The 9,582-nt window shown below is 31.9% G+C and overlaps 1 non-coding gene across 1 annotated transcript; it reads left to right on the top strand.

Annotated features, from left to right (window-relative positions):
* Positions 1-8,322: 8,322 nt before the first annotated feature.
* TRNAY-GUA (transfer RNA tyrosine (anticodon GUA)) lies at positions 8,323-8,409 on the top strand. The gene is given in 2 exon segments: positions 8,323-8,359; positions 8,374-8,409. It is a non-coding gene; the product is annotated as a tRNA-Tyr (tRNA).
* The last annotated feature ends 1,173 nt before the right edge of the window (positions 8,410-9,582 follow it).

Here is a 9,582-nt window from a genome sequence, read left to right as displayed (position 1 = left end):
ATAATACAGGGTTTCATATTAAAGTCTGGCGTAGGGCATTTTTTAATTCTCTATATATGCTTGGTTATAATATATCATTCCCATGCGCGTCGGATTACTATAGAGAAAGTATAGAGACAACTAGCGACACGTATTGTTGAAAAGCGGTAAACCATAGAATTAAGAATAGTCCGTATAGAAGGAGATAGAAGAAGCGTAGAATCATATTTGAATACATCGGACTGTGTCTAATAATTCCCTCACTTAGACACACTTTCGCCGCGCGCATACTTGAAGTCACCGAGTAATATTGCCAGATCACGAAGAATATATAACACAAATTAAGGTAAAAAAAAAAAACAATTTTATTGTGCACTCGGAAACATTGATTGACACAACACGGTAGATAAGTAAAGGGTCATTTAATAAGAGTAATTGAATTAATGAACTTTGAACTTAAAATATAAAACAAATTTTATTTTACATAAAATGGATATTTTTATATCATGTTAAATAATATTTTATGTTTTAAAGATAATGTCGGCCAAATGTCCACCGTGGCGTTGTTTAATCCGAGCTTCAATTTACATTATTTCTCTTATTATATGAGCAAAGTAGGGTAAAAATTTTTACTAATCTGGCAACACTAACGAAACTTCCATTTTGTTTCTTCGACAATCTGACAGATGGAAAAATAATTCAATTTTTAAATAATGTATTTGTGACAAACACATTTATTTGATAATTAGACATGAAATGTGATGGCATCCTGTTTCTTTAAGATCCTAGCAGTATTTCTACACTTTAAAAGGACATAATACGGCATGGTTAAATTCGAATCAGAAGTTGCGTACTGAGTGACGTCTACAAAGAAACTAATGGGTCAAAACGTAAACCTACTCATTTATGAGTAGTTGAGTCGCCTTCTGTTTGATGTGCATATGCGGTTTCTGGACTATTATTAATTTTATGGAGTAAGCTATCTTCTCTTCTCGTGATTTCAATACTAATCTAAATTTTTGAGATTGTACTAGATACTAGTCTTAACTGCTTTAAACAAATATAAAAAAATATTTTTAGGTTATTTGTTTAATTTATAAAATGTATAAAAACACCCTTATAGTTTTGTAAGCTGGCGTTACATTTATCTTAGAAGACTTTTATTTTTTTATTTTAAGAGTTTCGATAGATTCTCACTAAGGAAGAGATGAACACTCGGATAATATATAATGGTTAAGATGTGTCACGATAAAAGTAGCGCGTATACAATACGTAGATATATAAAAGCAGTTTTCTAAAGGTAATCGCGGTCTGCATTATATAATTGATGGAATTCAAAAGAATTGTTGGAAAACATTTAAATGAGGCAATTTTTTTTAACCAAATGTTATTAAATATTGGCACATAATCACTTACCGATTTTCTATGTAATGGTCAGCGCGTTTGCCTACCATGCAAGAGGTCTCTGGTTCGATTACTGACATGGTTGATATGAAATATTTATCGAGTGTTTTCCCACCAGAATATTTCATAGTCCCTGGACTGGTGCCTGAAGCGTATGACTGATCATCTTACCTCCAAAAAACAAAAATACACGCTGCAACTGGCATTCACCGGGCTTGTGAATCGACATAATCCGGTTCAAGCGATTATTTTACACACTATGGAGCATGAGATGTATGACAAGTCATAAACCCCGTAAACGCCTAGATTTCCACGTTCCCCAATAATTTATTAATCTCGATTGAGATATCCATCAAAGTAATTTGCCTTGTCTCTGTTAAGATATCAGTCTCCTGAAATGAAATGCAAATAGGGTTAAATTCCACAAAAACAACAACAACAAACCATCACGCCGTTTCCACGTAGGGGTAGGCAGAGAGAATAGAACGCCACATCACTCTATCTTTGCATACAGATCTCGCTTCCTCTACATTCATACATCTTGTCATGCACGCGAGCCGATTATTCCGACTTTTGACATGTACATCTTCAAGTATTTGTTGGATTTGGTCATGCCATGTCTTTCTCGGTCTTTCTCTATTTCTGCATCCATCAACATTCGCATTGTCAATATTCTTAGCTGTTCTTTTGCTGTCCATTTGCTCTACGTGTCCAAACCAGCGCAGAGCTCCTTTCTTGATTTTGTCGGTAATGCTTGTCTCAGCCTTACAGAATGTAGGGATCTCAACATTTGTGCATCTATGGTACATAGTTTTACCACGCATTCGCCTGAGAGATCGCATTTTGACAGCATTCAGCCTACTTTCTTCCCTGTTTTCCAAGTTCATACTTCGCTCTCATACATCAGGCTTGGGACCAGGACTCCATTGTGAACTGCTAATTTTGCCTCTTGCGACAAACATTTACTTGCTAAGGTTGATTTAAGTGCACCGTTCACTCTGTTCCCGGCACTCACCCTCCTTTCAATATCTTTTTCAGTCATTCCCCATCCATAGTAAACATACTTCCCAGATACACAAATTCTTTTACTTGTTTTAGTTTAACTCCATTCACAGTGATTTCACATTTAGTCATACTTTCATTTCTTTCAAAAACACCACATTCAATTTATCGACATTCATCAGCAAATCGCTTCTCTTGCATACATCGTAGACTTTTGTTACCAAGAATCGCAGTTCCTCTTTGTTATTAGCAAGAAGCACGGCATCGTCAGCATACAAAAGACAATTGACATTTAAATTACCTAGTTTGCTCCCATTCTTAGGCCTTTCAGTTCTTTAAATTAATAGTTAAATTCCATTATTAGTATTTATTTATTTATTGTAAGAAAAAAACAGTCGACGATGATATAATAACATTTAAAAAAACGATTTAAAGACAGAGCAGCGAAGTTTCTAAATAAAAATCATACATATTGTCAAATTGTGGGACATCAAAAGAGTGTGTTTATGTGTTTTTGTATATAAAGATATTTATACATTTTTTAATGTGATGTTTTCTTACGCACAAAATAATAAACGGATATTTATCAAATGAATGAACAAAAAAACATCTTATCAATATGAGCATAAAAATCAAAGAAATAAAAAGGAAATAAGGCTCCCATTTTGTAAAAAAGCAGAATCACAGAACTCGTTGATGCTCTGAGCTGTAGTGTAGCGATGAAGAAATATTGGTAGAAACAAGAGAAGAAAAAATATATTAGGAAAATATCACGATATTCTCTTTACAATTTAAAATTAATGAGGGTGTATGAAATACTGACGAGTGAAAATTTTTTTTTATTGTACTTATTAACAGAATAAAAGATATTTAAAAAATTGTAATGTTAAATTCCCGCGAAAACGGTTCATTGCCTTGGCCTCGCTCCTAATACGTTATCATCCGGTTGAATCTGAATTTTGTTCGTGATCGTTTCTATTTAAATAGAACGTCGTCCCGAATCTTGACGTCACAATTGTCAAGGTCAATCAAGTATTTTTTTTTATTTTAAAAGTTATTTATGAAAACATTTTTCCACAATACCCTTATTGGTTTTCAAAATACAACATTTTTTTAAAATCCAATTCACATACTTTTATCTGTATTCGTAGTATGTGATATTCCCTATTGTATTATGCCTCTAGCAAAAAAGTAAAAAAATATTGTGTAGTGTATATTGTTCTAATATTGATAATCAATATAAAGATGACTGGTACTTAGATTAAAGTCAATATTAGCACATTCATAATAACAGTTGCTCTATTTTAAGGTTAAAAAAAATTATAAATTACAGCAGAGATGAAGAACATTTTATGTAAGGGAATTTAGAAGTCCGTGCATTTACAGGGTTTATGACCTTTCGTCGGTTGGTTGAGTGGCCAGCAGTAAGTTTAAACGTAGGCAGAATGGTGTATGTTACGCAGTGCGTCAAGTGGCTACTTAAACCAGCCGCTGACAGGGCATAAGCCCTGTAATTGTCTAGACTTCTATATTACTTTCTATAAAATATTCTTCAACTCTGTTGTAATATACAAATATTCTTCTTATCGTTTCTCTTTCCGATAGAGGTTGGATATCATCGTGGTAATTCCCACTTTGTTGGCAGCTGGCCTGAACAAGGATTGAGTACTGCAATGAAATCAGTCACGCAAGTTCTTCAGCCAAGAGATACGCCTTCTACCTGCACTGCGCGTTCCTTTAATCCTTTCCCGTAGAATGACTTGTAAAATGTTATATTTTTCGCCCCTCATCACATGCCCAAAGTACTAAAGTTTTCTTCAGTAACTATATATTTTTTTCTTTCCGTCAGAGAACGTCGTCGTTTCGGACTTTGTCCACCCAAGAGATTTTAAATATCCTCCTGTAGCACCACATATCAAAGGCTTCGATATTTTTTAAAGTGCTGTGAGTGAGTGTCCACGTTTTGAGGCCGTAAAAAAGTACTGAGAAAACGTAACATCGTACAATGTGCATTCGGAGGTCTAAATTAAAGCCTCTATTGCAAAGAAGGTCACGTATCCTGAAAAAATAGTCTCGCGCCATCTCTATTCTGACTTTGATCTCTTGTGAGTGATCCCATTTATCATTCAGCCAGCATTCTAAATATTTATATTGATGGACTTGCTCAATAACCTGCGTTCCAAGTTTTATAGTCATTGGAAAAGTTTGTGGGTTTTTTTTGAATAACCATATATTTAGTCTTGAAAATTTTTAGCCCTGTATTCAAACTAGCCGTGTGAACTTTGTCCAACAATAGCTGGAGGCATTTCATACTATCAGCTAGAAGCACAGTATCATCCGCGTATCGGATATTGTTTATAATTTGTTCATTTATGCTAATGCCGTGTGTTAGTTCATTAAGCGCATCTCTGAAAATGGCTTCCGAGTACAAATTAAAAAGGAGAGGAGACAGAATGCATCCTTGCCAGGCTCCTCGACATATGTCTATATCCGATGTCAATTCATCATCCACTTTCACTGCAGCTTTTTGATGCCAGTATAAGTCAGCAAATATATACGTATTTCAATGATTTCCAAGGGGGTTTAAATCCAGTTCTTGTCTACAAAATTAGGAAAGACTCAAAATATTGTTAAATAAATCTAATAACTAAAAAAATACACCTTGCGTTCGTGTAACAGATGATTGAGAAACGTTGCATTTAGTTGATGAATCCAGCACCTTATGCACCATTGAGTACTGTGGAGAAGTTATAAAGATTAATATTTATTGTTTGAATTTTTAAATGAATAAATCAGACCTTTAAAACGACTCAACTCAAAAAAACAACTCTTTGGGAAATTACAAAAGAAGAATGTAAATTGTGACACCTTCGTATTCTTTCGTCGATTGTTTTTTTTTTTTTTTAAGTAATCACCAAATTTCGAGTAAAAAATTATACCACAGACTTGTAGCGATAAATTTATGAAAAGAAGCGAACTGAAAATTAATTATTACAAGTTTAAACAATATATTTATTTAATGAGTCATTATTAGATTGAAAAAAAAAACAAACGAAAGCACTTTGATAAATAAAATAATGGCATAATTATTATTGGGTCAGATCAGGTCACCAAACCTTTGTTTTTATATAATTACGAAATGACATAAACGTTGATAAGTCACTAAGATTTTCGATAATTTGAATAGTAAAATGACTTTAACTTAAGTAAGTCATTAAGATTATCGGTATGACGGTACAAACAATCATAAAGCTAAATTGGTCGTTTTTATATTCAAAACAATAAAGTAAACATTCCATTTGTATGAGGACAAATCGACTCAACCGGCTTTCGGTCACTATATGTTTGTCTGCGTTCGTTGTTCACACAGCAATGTAAACACAACACTAATAGCGTCGCTTTCGTACTGACACGGAATCTAAATTCTCTGAGTAATAAAGAGACCGATGTAACGATTTTGTCCTATTTCCACTAGAATATTGCGTTTATGTTCATTGAAGTCGTTTAATGATCTAAACTCATTTTAAGCTTTTTATGAGTTAAGTCGTTTTTGTACTAAAGGTGTAAAATGACAAATGTAATGTTGAGTTTCTTTTTAAATGTGAATTATTGGTTGAAATTTTTTACTCTCTTTTTCATAATCTTTACTTGTGTCAGTATTTTTTTACCCCTAGATGTGTTTACCGTGCGGCTTTGACAAAAGATGATCTTTTCTTCAAAATAAATATTGGATTCCTCCCCCGATTGAAATGGGTTAAGTCACCCCTACTTTTGCCGGATATCGCCTTTTTATTTTATTTATTTTATGTGAGTTGGACAGTAGAAAAAGGGTTTACTGATAAGTCGTAAAAAACTTAGAAAAATATACTGGAAGATTCAATATAATCTTACAAAAAGTAAAGTTATTCACTTGGAACTAAAATTGTTTTATAGAAATAACAGCTGTTTTGTGTTTTATATTGTTTTTATATCGTATTTTAAAAAAACAATATGTATGACTTTCCTTCTTCTAAATTTCTTCCATAAACTTAGGCCATGAGATAGCATTTTTGTTCGAGTGGTGTATAATTACATTTTTATTATTTTTTTTATATATATTTTTTTGCATTTAACAATAGGTATGCATAAGTTTCAAATACAAAAAAAACTATTAAATTGACACTAAAAATGGCATGGCCTATTTGTGGGTAAACAGGGTGTTCTTTAAACCCTGTCACATCCGAAACCACGATGATCAGTATGATCAAGAAGACATATTGGCACATTAAAATGAATTTTTAGAACGAATCATTTTTTTTTAAAGGTACAAAAAAAAACAAATAGTTGTTTACTTCTGCAGGGAAGAAACGGGGAGGGGAAAGGGGGAGTCGGATACACCGCCAACAGCGCGGCTGCGCCCCCGTCGCAAAATCTACTGGAAGAATACGATAGATATCAAAAAGTTTAAAAATGAGTGCTTATATTACAACACATTTTTCGTCTCTAAAAATGAAAAAATTATAAAAAAAGTTTATTATATCCATAAAAAAAAAGAAATAATTAAATCTATTTCTTGTATCCATAATTTCAACAAAAAATTAATTCGAAACAAATGCAAATAACTAATCTCTGTCATATTATTCTTATTAAATTCATTGAACTGTTTCAGAGCTTTTAAATTAAAGATTTCAAATCTGAATTAATTCCACTGGAATAATAATAAAAAAACTTTATATCCTAAAATAATTTTTCGAAAATTATTGGCATTTTTAATTATTTTTTATCTTTTATAATTTAAAGTTAATTTTAAATAATATCAGACGAAATAAATTGACAAATTCTTGAAATTCTCACAACAGATGTTTATTCAATGAAAGAAACTTTATTCTAATGAAGAATAGATATTTTCATTGATTTATTTCACGTTCGTTTGTAATAGACACTGGCTATCTAACTAAATAAATCGACAAGATTCGTGAAACCTGAGTTATTATCTCACAACAGATGTTAATTTGATAAATTAGTTTAGTTTTTCAAAAATTAATTATTTATTTAACGTTCATTTTTAATGACTATTGGCTCTCAAACAGAAAAAATCGACATCTAACAAATTCACACATAACACGTGTTAATCTTACAACAGATGTTTGCTTCATAAAATTATTTTTTACTTTAGAAATACATTCAAAACCTTCAGAAAAACGACAGAAACTCACTCCGAAACAAATAAACCAGCCAGAAGCCAGCTGTCAAACTGAAAATGGACTTTTCTATATAATGCCGAATACCAACATAAGCATTAAAAATATAGACGTACTTAGAGATACAATGAACAAAAAAAAATTCTTGCCGTTTATTAGTTACCAATCACCCAAAGGCGAATGGGGCACTGCCATTGCGCTTAGTATTTTTACAATTTTGTTACATTGAAAGTAAAGTGATCAGTTTTACGCTTTAAAAAAACATTATTTCATCTCCACCTTGACAGGAATCAAACTCAGGATCGTAAAGTAGGCAAACGCGCTGACCACTAAACAACGAGGTGGACTTATCTTCATTCCATATCTTTTTTAGTTTTTTAACATAGAGAAGCCATCGTGTCGAAAACACTCATCCAGAGTTCCGGTTCTATTTCACACACAGAACTAAGTGCATTATTTATTTGCCTTGACGTTGAATACGAGTATTTAAATAATTGTGCTCGTAAAACAGTTGAGAGGTGAAAAAGAATAGAAAATATAAAGAACAAAATCATCAAAGAGAAAATACGCAAAAATGTATTGTGTTATGTTTATGTATGAGTATGTGTAACAATGTCCTAGTTCCAATAAGATAGATAATCATTTTATATGACGAAATGACACATGTATTCTATTAATAATTCAATTACAAAATATTAATTGCTATCTTAACATTACGTTTATAATTGGATTGATATTTTTCTCAGAGTGGACATCACCTTCGATAGCTCAGTTGGTAGAGCGGTGGACTGTAGAGTTATGCATTGTAATCCATAGGTCACTGGTTCAAATCCGGTTCGAAGGATTCTTTTTATAAATTTTTAAAAATATTTTCTGTATTATACCTATATGAGTTTTTTAAGTACATAATTATTTTGCATGCTCGAAAGTCACATTGTCAGAGCGTTTGCCTACCATGCAATAGGTCTCGGGTTCCATTCCCTACATGGTTGAATGGAAATATTTATTTAAAAATGTGTTTCACACTAGAATGTTTCATTGTTAATAGTTCTAGTAATGTCAAAAATATTTATCTAAAAACAATTTTATAATATAATTATAAAAAGGCTGATATGCATATAATATTTGGTTCTGGAAATGCTTGTTATAAATTGAGTTTAATTTCATTTTTTTTACATCCAATATATTTTTAGACTTATATCTATTAAAAAATTACAACAGGGACGGAGAATACCTTGAATAAGGTAATATGGAAGTCTATGCATTTACAGGGCTTATGACCTGTATTTGGCTAGTTTAAATGGCCACTTTACACACTGTGTAACATTCACCATTCTGCCTATGTTTGAATATCCATATTTCTTAAATTCTTCCATTTGTTGATTTTAGTGAAGTTAAAGAGCTGAAACCTTTATTGTTGTGAAGATATTCATCTGACTGAATTATTTCACATACTAAGCAACGCCTGAAAATAATTTTACAATTTTTAAACTTTTTCTTAGACCAGTTGGTTTCATTACAATATTTGAGTTTGTCCAAATGTTTGTAGACAAAAGACTAGATTTCACCCCCTTGAGAGTCAATAAGATTAACAAATTACAACAGGGATGGAGAATACTTTAAATAAGGTTCTTCAATTGAAGAAATATGGATGTTCAAGCATAGGCAGAATGGTGAATGTTACACAGTGAGTAAAGTGGCCATTTAAACCAGCCAAAGACAGGTCATAAGCCCTGTGAATGCCTAGACTTCCATATTACCTTATTCAAGGTATTCTCCATCCCTGTTGTAATTTGTAATCTTAATGACTCCCGAGGGGGTGAAATCCAGTGTTTTGTGAACATATTTATATCTATATTTAAATTGTGTTTTTTTGCTATTTTTATATAAATATATATATATTTATATTCAGTTACAAGCGGTGTTTCATTAAGGATTCAAAATAAAAAAGAAGTTAAAAATTTAGTTCTTATAAGCAAGGTATTTTAAGTTTTTTTTTATTGATTTGATCAAATTT

Source organism: Micrasema longulum, unplaced genomic scaffold (genome assembly GCF_059751315.1).
Source record: "Micrasema longulum isolate JH-2025_06_02 unplaced genomic scaffold, ASM5975131v1 h1tg000242l, whole genome shotgun sequence".
NCBI lineage: Eukaryota > Metazoa > Arthropoda > Insecta > Trichoptera > Brachycentridae > Micrasema > Micrasema longulum.
This window is presented reverse-complemented; position numbering and strand designations above follow the sequence as displayed.